The sequence below is a fragment of the Mustela erminea genome, chromosome 15 (genome assembly GCF_009829155.1).
Source record: "Mustela erminea isolate mMusErm1 chromosome 15, mMusErm1.Pri, whole genome shotgun sequence".
NCBI classification, from domain to species: Eukaryota; Metazoa; Chordata; class Mammalia; order Carnivora; family Mustelidae; genus Mustela; species Mustela erminea.
Window position 1 is genome coordinate 23,980,182 of NC_045628.1, and position 15,360 is coordinate 23,995,541.

The 15,360-nt window shown below is 32.9% G+C and overlaps 1 long non-coding RNA gene across 1 annotated transcript in view; it reads left to right on the plus strand.

Moving 5' to 3' along the window:
- The window catches only part of LOC116574464, an 88,441-nt gene extending 74,155 nt beyond the window's left edge, over window positions 1-14,286 (plus strand). Inside the window, exons 2-3 of the long non-coding RNA XR_004279327.1 lie at window positions 6,533-6,696; window positions 14,182-14,286. This is a non-coding gene — a long non-coding RNA (uncharacterized LOC116574464). The remainder of the gene's footprint in view (window positions 1-6,532; window positions 6,697-14,181) is intronic.
- The last annotated feature ends 1,074 nt before the right edge of the window (window positions 14,287-15,360 follow it).

Consider the following 15,360-nt stretch of genomic DNA (forward strand, 5'->3'; position numbering starts at 1 on the left):
TTATATAATTTTAAAGAAGAATAAATGAGATAATATGTAAAGAGATAATATGTAAACAAAGACTAGCTCATTGTTTGGAATAAAACATAATAAATGCATTAAAAATATTTATTTTTAAGTTTGATCTGAAATGAATGCAGGCGTTTTTTTTATAGGGGAAGTAAGTAGGCAACATGTTAGGAACTTATCTCTTTTAAGATAACTGGAGTGATCTGTTTTAATAAAATGCTTTATGTGAGTGTGATTAAAATTATTTTTGTTTTAAAAAATTATTATGATTGTTAAACATGAGAAGTTCCTAGTTGCAATTTGGAAATAAAACAGAATGCTCTCAATTCTTTGTATCATTGATATGCTGTAAGAATTGTCACTGGAGCATTTGCCCCTCAATCAACAGAGGACAGGAAAACTTCATGTGACTTTTCAGTTTGAATTAGGAAATGAATTGAATTAATTTTTCTAGCCATTAACCTTCCACATGAACTTACTGAGCTTTCGTGGATCCTTGATTGGTAGCCATTAAAATACAATATAATTAGCAGCATCCTAATTATATCAAACTCATTTAAGGAAATAATTTTCTTGTTCTTTCCATCCCATACAGAGTAACCAAAAATACACATTTTTATTTGGCAACTAAGAAAACCCACAAAAATAAAGAAAAAGAACACTTCCTTGTGGATTAATTAAGTGGTGGATATAATTTATTGCTTTTTAAAATAATGCATAAATTTTCATTTTGTGTAATGCATAATGCATACATTTTCATTTTCATATAGTTCATATAGTTATTGTCTATTTTGTGATTTTAATTGTGGAAACCAGAACAGTACAAATTACATATATATATACATACAATACAATACCTATATGAACAAATTACACTTATGAACATATATGTACATATATGATCATATACGTGAACAAATTACTCATGGAGAGTTATAACCTAGTTGATAAAATAATTGATAATCATTCAAAGTAATATTTTGTATTAGTTTTAATTATTAAAAATCAAGTAAGTGATACTAATAAGTGCTCCAGTAACTTTGTGTAGGGAGAAATCACTTTGACCTAAGGAGATGAGTCAAATTTTCTCATCTTAATTTGGATTTGAAATAGACTTTACAGATTTAATGAATAGGCAAGATAGGTTTAGAATTCAGAGAAAACAGTTTCCTAAATAGATACGTTGAGCAAAGTCAGATATGAGAGTGATTAATTAATTGAAAAGCAGTGATTTTGAACCAAGGTTTTTATTCATAGAAATAAATATTACCTGTATTCATGTCAACAAGTAATTACTGATGTGATAAGAAATTTTCTATGCACTTAAAATACACTCCTGTACAGACAAAGCTTTATGCCCTCCAGGAGTTGGCATTCCAAAAAGAAATGTTAAACAATAATCAATAAACATAATAAATAGTAAATAAAATGGTGTTACAAAGAGAAAGTTGTTACAGAAAAAGGAAAACAAAATTGGGAATTTTATTTTTGATACTCTATTCTATTCTCTATATTATTTATAAAATATCTTAGCTTTTATAGTAGCTTACAATGATGTCTTTTAGGAAATGAGAAGTTAGCCATGGGGACAATGAGGGAGGAGGGCATATAGGCCTGTAAAAGTAAGTAGTATAACTGCCCTAAGCAAGATGTATGCCTGGTGTATTGGGGGAACAGAAAACAGATTGTATGGCTGAAAGAGTTGGAGAGATTAATAGCGAATGGGGTCAGAGAAGTGATGGGATCAGATCTCGGAGGAATTTGTAGGCCATTTTAAGAACTATACAAAGGCCTTAAAGATCAGTTCCTTCAATCTTCTATAATTAACTGATTACCAAACTGAGGCCAGAAGAGAATAAATGAATTCATGATCTTAAAGAATTGTCTTTTCCAATATGGTTCACAATAATACAGTTTATCTGCTAATTCAACAAACATTGATGGAGTATATACACTGCACCAGTGGATACAGTAATAGAGCGGGAAGGAAAACCATAAAACAAGGCAACTGTGTTCACTTTTTGTAAGTTCTTTAATGGTGTACATACCATGGTGGAGAAAGAATTGAAGGACACATTCCAGAGGCAGTAAGGACAAGCTGACTGGACAGGGAGAAAGGCCTCCAAATAAACAAAATGCTTGAGAAATCCTGAAGTACATAGATAGACGCATTCTAGCCAGAGCAAAGGCACAGAAACATGCATGGGTAGAACACAGAGGGAAGAAGATTATAACCGTAAAATAACAATATACAGATAAACATGGGGGAAAAAATGGAAGAAGAGGAATGTAAGAAATCTGGAGAAGTAAGAAAGGATGAGATTGTGAATGATGTTATGCATCTGTTAAAAGGTATGAGACTTATTTGAGGGTTAAAGGAGACCCATGAAATACAAGGAAAAGAGATGAGCATTGGCTTTCATTCAGACTTATGTTTTATGAATATAATCCCTATGATCAAGCAGGGAATCCTATGTAAGGAAGCCAACTTGAAACAAGACAAATTAGGATGTTATTGAAATAATGGAAGAAAAAACTAACCTAATGATTGCAGAGGAGGCCATAGGATCCAGGAACATTTGATAAGTATTAGGAATACAATGTGGTGGATTACTAAAGGGTGTGGGTGAAAAAAGATGAGAGGGAGCTAAATACAAGATCTAGAATTATAGTGCTTTCACTCAATGAAACAGTGCAACAATAGGGACTTGGCTCTGCTTCCTGCTGTTACCAGAGGCCCATCAGCCCCCTATTTCTAATGACAAATATCTACTTCTAGTAACTATGAGGGCTTCATCTCTATCCCTGCTATCTGAATTTAAATTTATTTTTTATCTTCTGCCCTAGTTAGTGATTCCCCTGTTTTGGTTTCAAGTTTGGTTAAATAAATATCTAAGACATTTTTCTAACACTTGAGCTGTTATCGCCATGTAGGTATGTGTGCATGTGTATGTGTGTGCAATGGAAGTAGAATTTTAGTTCACTAAACTGACCAGAAATACCATCCAACAAAGATATGCAAGCTGTCCTTATGAAATTTTGCTAAACAGATTTCTTTCAGAGGACACTGCCATTGTTACAAACAGGAATAGGCACAGTGTACAAAAACAGGAAATAAAGAGATCAGAGAAAGTGTATAGATTTATCGATAGGGCTAGTACATCTCTGATATAATATCATCTGACCATTTTAACAGCTAGATGAAAGATGGAAAATATATGATCAACTAGAAGGGGAAAATTATTTCATTATTATATTTTTTTATGAAATAACGTAAAATGGCATCAGGCTAGTAGAACTTGAACTTCAATTCTAATATAAAATCCCTATGGAGAGAAAGAAAAAGAGTCACATCACTTATGAAGTTAAGGACAATTGTATAACTTGAATCGGTTCTTCGAGCACCCTCCACTAATGGTAATTTTAAAGAGTTTTGCTAGATTTACCAAGTTTTTCTTTAACTCATTTCATAACTGAGCTTTTAATCTTGAAACCAGCAGCCTGATGTCTCTTCAAGGTAAATTAACTGCTTCCATTACTGTGCTGCTATATGTTTTATATTTCTCTTAACATTTGCTTAATTCTGTTCTGCAACAGAGTAGGTTTGGTTACTATTTCTCTCACTAATAAACACCTTGAAGTTGAGGAAGCATGTGTTTCTCATCTGCGTATTTCCTTCAGTATTCATAAGGCACTTGAAAATGATTGTTCAGCTATTGAATGAAATTTTGTTATCGGGATGACATTATAATAGAGAGCAATTAAATAATGTTTTGTTGTGTGTTGCCTTAGTGATTTGGAAACTACTTCATGTAACAGAATGAAATAAAATAGGCATGATTTGAAACTACATTTTAGTTAACTGGATAGCTCATTATCCTGGCATTTACAAGCCATATTTTTGTAGCAATCTTAGCTCATAACTTGTCACATAGTATTTTCCCATAGTTTCAAAGAAGGAAGCATTTCTTTGAAAATTTAATGCACGAAGAGATAGTATGTAGTTTTGTATTTTTTTTAAGAGAGAGAGTGTGGGCATATGTTTGGGTTCTGGAGAGCAGGGGAGGGGCAGAGAGAGGGAATATTAAGCAGCTTCTACCTCCACCATGGAGCTGAGGCAGGGCTCCTTCTCTTGACCCTGATCATGACCTCAGCTCATGATCTTAGAGGAAATCAAGTCAGACACTTAACTGACTGAGCTCCTGGGGTACTCCAAGAGTTCTATTCTAAAATGAAATGTAAAACAGGGGATGCCCATTGGCTCAGTTGATTAAGCATCTTGACTAGTGATTTTGGCTCAGGTCATGAGCTAAGGGTCCTTGGCTCAAACCCCTGTTGGACTCCACCCTCAGCATGGAAGTCTGCTTGTCCCCCTCTCTCTGCACCTCCTCCCCTTTGCTTATGCTTGCTCCGTCCAAAATAAATAAATAGATAAATTCTTAAAAAGAAATGTAAAACAACTATACTTTTACTCAAGGAATTTTCTAGTCAATGATAAACCTGAAAATGTATAGTTTTTAAATAGTGACAAAAGTTTAGAAGAACAAATTATGTATGCTTTTCCTATGAGAGAGTATACCTATATTGATATCATTGTCAATAATGACATATATATTTATTAATAGATATAGATATATAATTATTATTAGAATCATTAGTATCTTCTTTTAAATTCAATTATGATAGGATAAAGGTAATTAGCAAATAAACTCTTTAAAACTTTTAAAATTTAGTAAACAATTTCATATGATTATTTTATGACATTAAATAATTTATATAATTATATTGTGAGACAGGTGTTGCTTTCTGATTTTTCCATCTCTCCAATTGAGTATATTTTATTTTCTCAAGGTTCTATTATATGTAAGTGGTAGAGACAGTAGCTGCATTATTATGAGGTCAAAATGCCATAACCAATTAACTGAGCTACTATATAAATTTGTTAATAAACAGTGTGTATTTAGAAATAAATGTAATACTTTCTATTACTATACTTAAATTTCTACATTGCTTCTTCCCTTAGAAATCAAAAGCTTTCACAACTATACATTTCCTCATAATTCCAGCCCTATCACTCTTGGAATAGAAAGAAAAAATGCATATGAATGTTTACTCTCAGGAGATTTTTTCCAGGTATCAAACATTTCATAGTACTTTCAAACCCTTAGTCAGCTACTGTGTCATATGTTGGATTTCAAATTCTGTATTCCAAAAATATGACCATCTTATAACTTACATCCTAGGCCTAAGTGTGTCTCAAAGATGCCAACAATATTTTGGTCCATTGGTTTCTTTTTGGAAATAAATATAAAAGATAGCCCTCATTAGCTGAAAGACTATATATGTCCACCACCTTTAATGATTATGAGTATCAAAGCGTTCTACATAATCTAAATTCTGAAGCTTTGTTGAATTTTGGAATTTCAATTGGCTGATTAATTGAATTAAAATGAATTTATTTAAAAATAATTATTAGCCATGAGATAAACTGTAAGAATTTCAAATACAGGAAGATGATAAGGAACGGAGTACTAAAATAAACCTATATTTTTTCTTTCTACTTTTATCAGTTTTATGTTTTATTATCTATTATGTATACACATTAAATACATACACATATTGGATATATGTTATATATAGTGTTTAAAATTTTATATTGATATCATACATTTTAAAAACAACTGAGTATTATAAAAAACATGAATCTATATGATTTGAATTTAGCAGATAACAAGAGTATTCTATGATTGAATCTGTATTTTACTGTGTATGACTATAGTTTCAAAATATAATGAAGTTTTAAAAGTGAAAAGATATTATGATCAGGGATAGTCCTTTTCTTTTTTGAAATGCTAGCTGATTTTGAATAAAAGAGTCTAACTTAATTTAACAAAAGGCTAACATTTAATTCGCTCTCTATTTTGACATAAATGGTTCAATTTTAGTAATTTATATTGTATGACAGATACCGTAAATTGCAAAGCAAAATCTCCTTAGAAATAATTAGTAACTTATGAAGCAATTTAGTGCCACTCTCTGTTTTTTTATATTTAAAAAAATCCTTACCAAAGAGTTTTTATATTTTTTCAGAGTCAGAACAAAGGTAAAATGATACATTCCAAATTGAGAACAATTATACTTGAAAGTAGTATCTTGACCTATATGATATCCTTACATTAATTGGAAGCAAATATCTGTTAGGAACTTATTACATAGTCCATGCTTATGTAGCTTATTTTGTTACTCCAAAAAAATGTATGTAACAGAATGTATTTCTGTTATGATTGATACCTATGCTTCTAATCTTTTCCAATACTTACAAAATACCTCAAATCTGTGATAAATAATTCTGCAACACAATTGTACTAAAATTTTTAAGTAAAGAAAGCATCATGCACACAGCATGTTATATCAAATGTCAAATGATTACATTTTTAAAAAGTCAATGAGTTATTTGAAAACGCCCATCACCTCAACACCTATACCTGGTACCCACAACTATTGAAAATTTATTTTCTTTCAGCAAAAAATTCCATTTTATTGCTCCTCTGTTGTCATGGTTTCTGCCATCTGAAGTGTCATCTGTGATCTCATTACTTCATACATTTTGAAAATCTCTGAACCAGAAGTTGAACTTAGCAAGGATTCTGAGGAGAGGCAAAGAGGTCAACGTCTCCAGTGCTGACAGTAAGTAGAATCCAGCTTGTGCCTTCCTGTTCTGTGCTCCAGCTTTTGAATTCTCTTCTCCAAATCTTTTTTTTTTCTTTCTGCTCCTTGATTTCAATATCACTCTGTACTGTATCCTTATATTCACTCTACTATAGTTAAATATAACCACCTAGTCAATAATTATTAAAATGAATTACTGACAAATGTGATGCACTGTTCTGAACTTGTGAGATACAGTAAACAGGGCAAATAAAATTCTTATTCCATGGAGTTTATACTCTTCTCACAGCTGAACTCAATTACCCATTAAATTGCAATGGATTGCAAAGCTTACTAAAATAGTAGTTACAGATTTTATTTTAAAACACTTAATAAAATTTACCAAGATGTAAGCAATAAGCTAGGTACCAAAAATATGCATATTAAAAACATATTTCTTGGGGCACCTGGGTGGCTTAGTGGGTTAAGCCTCTGCCTTCAGCTCAGGTCATGATCTCAGGGTCCTGGGATCAAGCACCATAACAGGCCTTCTGCTCAGCGGGGAGCCCGCTTCCCCTTCTCTCTCCTGCCTCTCCACCTACTTCTGATTTCTCTCTCTCTGTCAAATAAATAAATAAAATCTTTTGAAAAAATAAATTCAAGAAACATTTCTTTGCACTTAAATAGTTAATAATATACTGGCCAGAAAATAAGATATGCTAAAATAGTGAAATATTTACAAATTTGGAAGTTCTAAAATCAAATGCTGTGAGTGAATCTAAGCTTTAATACTAATTGGCTTTTGAGACAATTTGTTGAATCCACATCAATAATCATAATACTGACAATAGTAATGAGAATGATAATAGTAATAGTCTAACTCATAGGATTGCTGCGAAGATTGAATGTCATAATGAGAGTTTAGCATATGGTCTGGCACAGAATATATGCTCAGTGAATATATTTTTGTTGGAATAATATTGTTAGCATCCTATATAACAATATATATGGTAAATGATCTAGAAGCATCTATGATCTGTTAACCTATTTCTGTCTGGATGAGAAAGATAATATTTAATTATTTAACTTAGCATCAAAATGTTTCCTTTCTGAACCTCAGTTTTTAATACATAAAATGGCAATAACTTTTGTACCATAATTAAAGGAATAAATAAAATGAGCCACATGAAAGTGAGATGTAAATTCCAAACATAATGTAAATACACAATCTTCTTAATATACTACAGTAAATTTATAAGAAAACAAGGGTCATTTGAAGGTGAGTTACCTGAAAATCTGATGTTTGGTGTACCAGTAGGTGCCAATAATTAAATTACAATATAGACATACCTCATTTTATTGGACATTGCTTTATTGCACATGGCTGATAATTGCATTTTTTACAAATACGAGGTGTGTGACAACTCTGCATAAAGTAAGTCTATTGGTGTCATTTTCTAACAGAATTTTCTCAGTTCATGTCTCAATATCACATTTTGATGATTCTCAAAATATTTCAAGCTTTTTTCGTTACTATTATATTTGTTATGGTGATCTGCAATCAGTGATCTTTGATGTTACTATTGTGTTTGTTCTGGGGCTATACCAACCATGCCCATATAAGATAATAAACTTAATTACTAAATGTTTTGTGCCTCCTGACTGCTCCACCAACCTGACATTCCCCTGTCTCTTGTTCCTCTCCTTGGGCCTCCTTATTCACTGAAGCACAATAATATAAATATTAGACTAGTAAACCCTGCAGTGGCTCCTAAGTGTTCAAGTGAAAGAAGAGTTGCACATCTTTCACTTTAAATCAAAAGTTATAAATAATTAAGCTTAGTGAGGAAAGCATGTTGAAAAATGAGATAGACCAAATGCTAGGCCAATTATACCAAACAGGGAACTTGTGAATCAAAGGAAAATTTCCTGAAGGAAATTAGAATTGCTACTCCAATAAACACACACAAAAATGATAAGAAAGCAAAAGATCCTTATTGCTGATATAGAGAAAGCTTTAGTGATCTGGATAGAAGATCAAATCAGCCACAACATTCCCTTAAGCCAAAGTCTAATCCAAAGCAAGGCCATAACTCTGCAATGCTATGAAGTTTGAGAGAGGTGAGGAATCTGTAGAAGGAAAATGTGAAGCTAGCAGAGGTTGGTTCATGAAGTTTAAAGAGAGAAGCCATCTTTCTACTATAAAAGTGCAATGTGTAGCAAATGCTGATGTGGAAGCTGCAGCAAGTTATCCAGAAGATCTAGCTAAGATAATTAATGAAGGTGGCTACATTAAACAACAGATTTTCAGTGTAGACCAAACACCCTTTTATTGGAAATTATGTTATCTAGGACTTTCATAGCTAGTGATGAGAAATCAGAGTCTGGCTTTGAAATTTCAAATGACTGATTGACTCTCTTATTAGGGGCCAATGCAATGGTGACTTTAAGTTGAGACGAATGCTCATTGAACATTCAAAAATCCTAGAACCCTTAGGATTATGCTAAGTTTGGGGTGCTTGGCTGGCTCAGTGGGTTAAGCCTCTGCCTTCAGCTCAAGTCATGATCTCAAGGTCCTGGAATCGAGCCCCACATAGGGCTCTCTGATCAGCAGGGAGCCTGCTTCCCTTCCTCTCTCTCTGCCTGCCTCTGCTTAGTTGGGATCTTTCTCTCTGTGTGTCAAATAAATAAATAAAATCTTTTTAAAAAAGAATTATGTAAAGTCTACTCTGCCTGTGCTCTATACAATGAACAAAAAAGCCTAGAGGGCAATACATCTGTTTACAGCATGGTTTACTGAATTTCTAAAGCCCACTCTGGAGACCTATGTCTCAGCAAAAAAGATTCATTTTAAAAATATTACTGCTCATTGACAATGCACCTGATCACCTAAGAGATTTGTTAGAGATACACAATGAGATTGATGTTGTTTTTGTGCCTGCTAACACTGGGAAGCCAAAAAACTCATTTGACTCACTTTATTGCAATATTCACTTTATTGCAGTGATCTGGAACTGAGCCTGCAATATCTCTGAGGTAGATACCCATATTATAAATTTTATGAGACAGCTGTGAAAGAGTATAAATACGAAAGTATTAGTACCAGGAGATTGAAATAAGAAAAAAGAAGGAATTTTCATATTGCTAAATATTATATTTAATAAACTGTGCTACATGTTCATCATCATCATTCTTTATGTATCTCTGAACCTCAAACCCCACATGCAAAAGAGAAATAATATCAGCTCATTCAACAGATTTGATGAATGAGACTTACAATAAGATGAGCTACTCTGGGGGCGCGTGGCTGGCTCAGGGGGTTAAGCCTCTGCCTTCAGCTCAGGTCATGATTTCAGGGTCCTGAGATTGAGCCCCGCATTGGGCTCTCTGCTCAGCAGGGAGCCTGCTTTCCCCTTGTCTCTCTCTCTGCCTGCCTCTCTGCCTACTTATGATCTCTCTCTCTCTCTGCCAAATAAATAAATAAAATATTAAAAAAAAAAGATGAGCTACTCTGAACCCTAAGTAAAATGCCTGTCCCATAGTAGACACTCTATAAATGCCATACTTTCTCTCATTTATTCTTCCCTACTTCTTGTTGTGGGTAGGGGAAATAAAGAATGACTGGCATAAGAAACAAGCTTCATACAACCACTTGAATTGCTTTCTCCATACATCACCATGTTGCCAATATTAAAAAAGGTTTTTTCTATAAACACAGTATTGTTTAAATTTTGTTCATTCTTTTACAAAAAAAGTCAGAGTGAGAGAGAGAGAGATCAATTGTTAAGTGAGAAAATGTTATCAGCCAATATACCCCCAAGGTGAAGACCGGAGTAAAATCCTTCATTTGTCTGGAGACACCAGGTTACATTTGTTATTTTCTGACAAACAATGAAATTTCTCTGGAGCTGAGAAAGAATTATAAAAATTTTATTGTAATTTAAATTGTTATTTATATCACAATGTAGTCAGAACTTACAAATGTTTGTTGTCTTTGAATTTCTCTACCTTCAAATGATTGAATCATATGATATACTGTATATTTACTATGGATATGTTAGATTATGTTGCCATTTTTAAAATAATATATAAAAGATCTGTATACTTCTAAGTGTTTATATTTTGGGAAAGCTCTTTAGTCAAGATTTACTTGAATATATAATATTTTTAAAAATCTTTTTAAGCTGATATAGTTTTCACCAACTAGAAAACTGGAAGACAATTTACTAAAAGGCTTACAATATTTTTGTGATTATGTTGGACAGTCTCCACAATCATTTCCAAAGCTTATACTATCATCATGTCATAGGTGAGGAAATAAACTAGGGGTAATGTAGAGATAAAAATGTATATAATTGTTTTAGTTATTTGCTTCTCATATTGAAAATATGTAATGGTAAAAAAAAAATTAAAGTCAGAAGAGGAGAGGGGAAGAATATTTTGCTTCTAAACAGAATTGTGGCAAAATAGAAAAGAAAATGATAGTTTAAACTTGCCTTGCTCAATCTTACAGCATAAAAGAAAAATGAAGATAAAATAGATTAATTAAGTGTATCAGAATATTTTTACCTACAGTTAATAGAAATTCCAGCCCAAATTGCACATAACAAGAAAATGGGATGCAGATACCACTAATTCTTAGTAATTTCATTCAAAATCTCTTGAGTTTCACACATTTCCCTTTGCCAGTCCCAGAGTCTCTTCTTTTATCCAAAGGCTTGTTATATCATGGTTGAAATTACAACTTCACCTGCAGTCCACCTTTGTGAACATGACTGCATCCAATGAAGGGAAGGGAAGTGTCTCTCTACATACTGCTTTAGTCACGGTGGAAATCCTTTTCCATAGAGCCATCCAGCCTCACACCCTTAATATATCATTGGCAAGAACTGACCCAAATTGCCCATCTCTTTTAAACAGTTACTGGCCAAGGTGAAAAAATTACCAACATTACTTAGTTCAAGCATCATTTACACGCTGGGCCTGGAAAGGGACCCATTTTTTTCTGAACATATCTTCACTACGTCTAGATTATTTTGGCAAGAAAGAAAGAGAAAATAGCTTCTGAATTAAGCTATTCAGAATGAAGTTGAAGAAAATAGCTTTTGTATCTCTCACTTTAAGTATGAGTAACCTGGAGACAAGATATAATCCTGAGCTGGGGTTTTGGGCATTATTCTTTTAGGCATTATTTGGGGGGGGCATTATTTTTGTTTTGGGCATTATTTTGGGCATTATTCTGTTGCAAACTGACTAGGTTCAGACACCAAAGCATTATACTACCTCAGGGAGTGCCATCCATATTAAATCCATGTAAGTGCTACTACCTACAGTTTTACATCATATACCTTGGGTGGCCATTTGCATAAGCTCTGGCAGATATAGTGCCTTATAATTATCACAAAGAGCTTTGTATAAATTACCATAGGTTTCAACAGACCTTTATTATATAGTAAGCCCTGACTGCCACAATACAATAACCATTTAATATTACTAAAATATATATCAAACATAACGTGCCACAGATAATCCCTTAATATATGTTCTAATTTAATCCTTGCAAACAGCTTTATGAAATAAATTACTCTATTTTCCCCATTTACAGAGGAGGAAATTGACTCCTTTATAGTTTAAATATTTTTCCCAGTATCGCAGTTAGTAAATAATAGAGATAAAGCTAGAGCTTGTAAATATCAATTACAATATTAATTCCTTGTTGTTAAACACCACTCTAGCATATTTCAGAAATGCAACTAGGAAAAAGATGCGTGATCAATGGGCAAGAAGGAAAAGACTGGAATATAAAGTGTATCTTGGCCATAAAAATGAGAATTTTTCCTTTCATGGACGGGACTGGAAGAGATTATGCTGAGTGAAATAAGTCAAGCAGAGAGAGTCAATTATCATATGGTTTCACTTATTTGTGGAGCATAACAAATAGCATGGAGGACATGGGGACTTAGAGTGGAGAAGGGAGTTGGGGGAAATTGGAAGGGGAGGTGAACCATGAGAGACTATGGACTCTGAAAAACAATCTGAGGGTTTTGAAGGGACGGGGGGTGGGAGGTTGGGGTACCAGGTAGTGGGTATTATAGAGGGCACGGATTGCATGGAGCACGGGGTGTGGTGCAAAAATAATGAATACTGTTATGCTGGAAATTAAAAAAAATTAAAAAAAAATTAAAAAAAAATGAGAATTTTTTTTTTTTCAAAATGAGAGAAATAAATAGAGTGCTGAGCTGAAAAATCCAAGGGATGCTCCTGGACACAATATTTGCACTAATTAAGAGAATGTTGGTTTCTCTAAATTTTAAAATCTGGAATGAGTCCAGAATTAGATAATGAGGTATTCTCAAACCAAATGCAACCATATTCATGATTCATGAATCATAGTGTGAGCGAAAGTTTTATAAGTTCATTGCCTTCTGTATTCTAAATGATGGAAGTAGAAGTAGTAACAGCAAAGGTAGAAGAATTTACAATTTGTTGATAAATAGACACAATATATTAATAAGGATGGAGAAACATCAAAATATCTTATCATACCTATATGTTTTCAGATTCAGATTATCCTGAAATGCTTTTTAAATAGGAGACTGATGCAAACAAATGTATAAAAGATAGTGTCTTTAAGAACCATTCCTTTTGATGGGATTATGGACATTGGGGAGGGTATGTGCTTTGGTGAGTGCTGTGAAGTGTGTAAACCTGGTGATTCACAGACCTGTACCCCTGGGGATAGAGTATTATGCCTCCATCAGAAAGGATGAATACCCAACTTTTGTAGCAGCATGGACGGGACTGGAAGAGATTATGCTGAGTGAAATAAGTCAAGCAGAGAGAGTCAATTATCATATGGTTTCACTTATTTGTGGAGCATAACAAATAGCATGGAGGACATGGGGACTTAGAGTGGAGAAGGGAGTTGGGGGAAATTGGAAGGGGAGGTGAACCATGAGAGACTATGGACTCTGAAAAACAATCTGAGGGTTTTGAAGGGACGGGGGGTGGGAGGTTGGGGTACCAGGTAGTGGGTATTATAGAGGGCACGGATTGCATGGAGCACGGGGTGTGGTGCAAAAATAATGAATACTGTTATGCTGGAAATAAAAAAAAAAAATTAATAAAAAAAAAAAAAAAAAAAAAGAACCATTCCTTTTGAGGCTTTGTAGTCTTGGAATCTTTTCATTTTCATTTCCTGGTCACATTACAGTGGGGAAAATTAGCCTCTTGAGATTTCAAATTCCTTAGCTGTTAAATATGAATTAATAATATCAATTTTTCTTTGTCTTTTTGATTTGAAGGTAATATATGTCAATCACCTAGCTGAGTAGTTATATGGAACATACCAGGCATAGTTTCTCTCTCTTAATAGAAAGAAGAGCTATGAAAAAGATATGAAATTTCTATTTGTGTTTCTATGTCTTTTACCTTACCCCACATATAGATTACATTCAAACATGATCTTTAGAATCTAATATCCTAAGTATTAATTCATGAACTTTAAGTAGCTCCCTTCAACAGAATATGGTTCCTTATTATAGAGGAAAAAATTGTATACAACTTCTTTTCAAAAGGATCAAAGTCAACACATACACATAACAGTTATGCCCAAGGGAATAAGAAATCTGAAAAGGTAAGTTCTCATTTTATACTGCTAGTCTGTGTCAAGATGGCAAGTAATAGCACCAAACTTTGCAAGCCGTAAATAAGAAAATCTTATCAATATATTATATTATCTGTCTTCTTCTATTTGGTGTGTCTTTATGTTACTGATTACCTTACTTGATAAGAATTAGTTTTAATTTCAATCATATTTTAAAATTCAATATTAAAAGATAAATATAAAATGTATTCCAAGTGAGTTTTCCCCATAACATTCAATTACATATAATGGAAAAACAAAAACTGAAAAAAGTAACCCTAATACATGAACTCCAACATTTTTACATTTTATGAAGCAAAAGTATTAAATGAAGCAAAACAAAGAACTACATCTCAAATAAATCGACTATAAAGTCTACTATATTAATTTATCACTACAGAGAAGGAAAGTCATATCTCAGAATAAGAGCCTTTTAAATTATAATACCTTAAGTACATAAATAATTTATTATGTTGTCATTAGCTTTCTCATTTAGCTACATAAAAATGACAATTTAACACATTGGCAACAGCTCTTGAGTATTATTGTTCCAATAGACTAAGATGTACACTATACAAGGAAAGACATTTTTAAAGCCATAATAAATGGAACATTTAGTCTTAATAGTATTTATATTTAAAAGACAATACAGATATATTTTTGTTTTTTAAAATGTTCCCATTCCCTTTTTTTAAAGTTTTTATTTTAATTCCAGTTAGTTAACATACAGTGTTACATTAATTTCAGGTATACAATATAGTGATTCACACTTCCATACAACATTCAGTGCTCTTCAGAAATGTACTCCTTAATCCCCAGCACCTAATTAACCCAACTTTTTACCTGCCTCTTCTCTGATAACCATCAGTTTGTTCTCTATAATTGAGAGTGTGTTTCTTGCTTTGTCTCCCTCTTATTTTCCCCCTTTATTTGTTTGTTCTTAAATTCCACATATGAGTGAAATCATATAGTATTTTTTCTCTGAAGTATTTCACTTAGCAATATACTCTCTAGCTCCATCAATGTTGTTGCAAATGACAAGATTTCATTCTTTTATG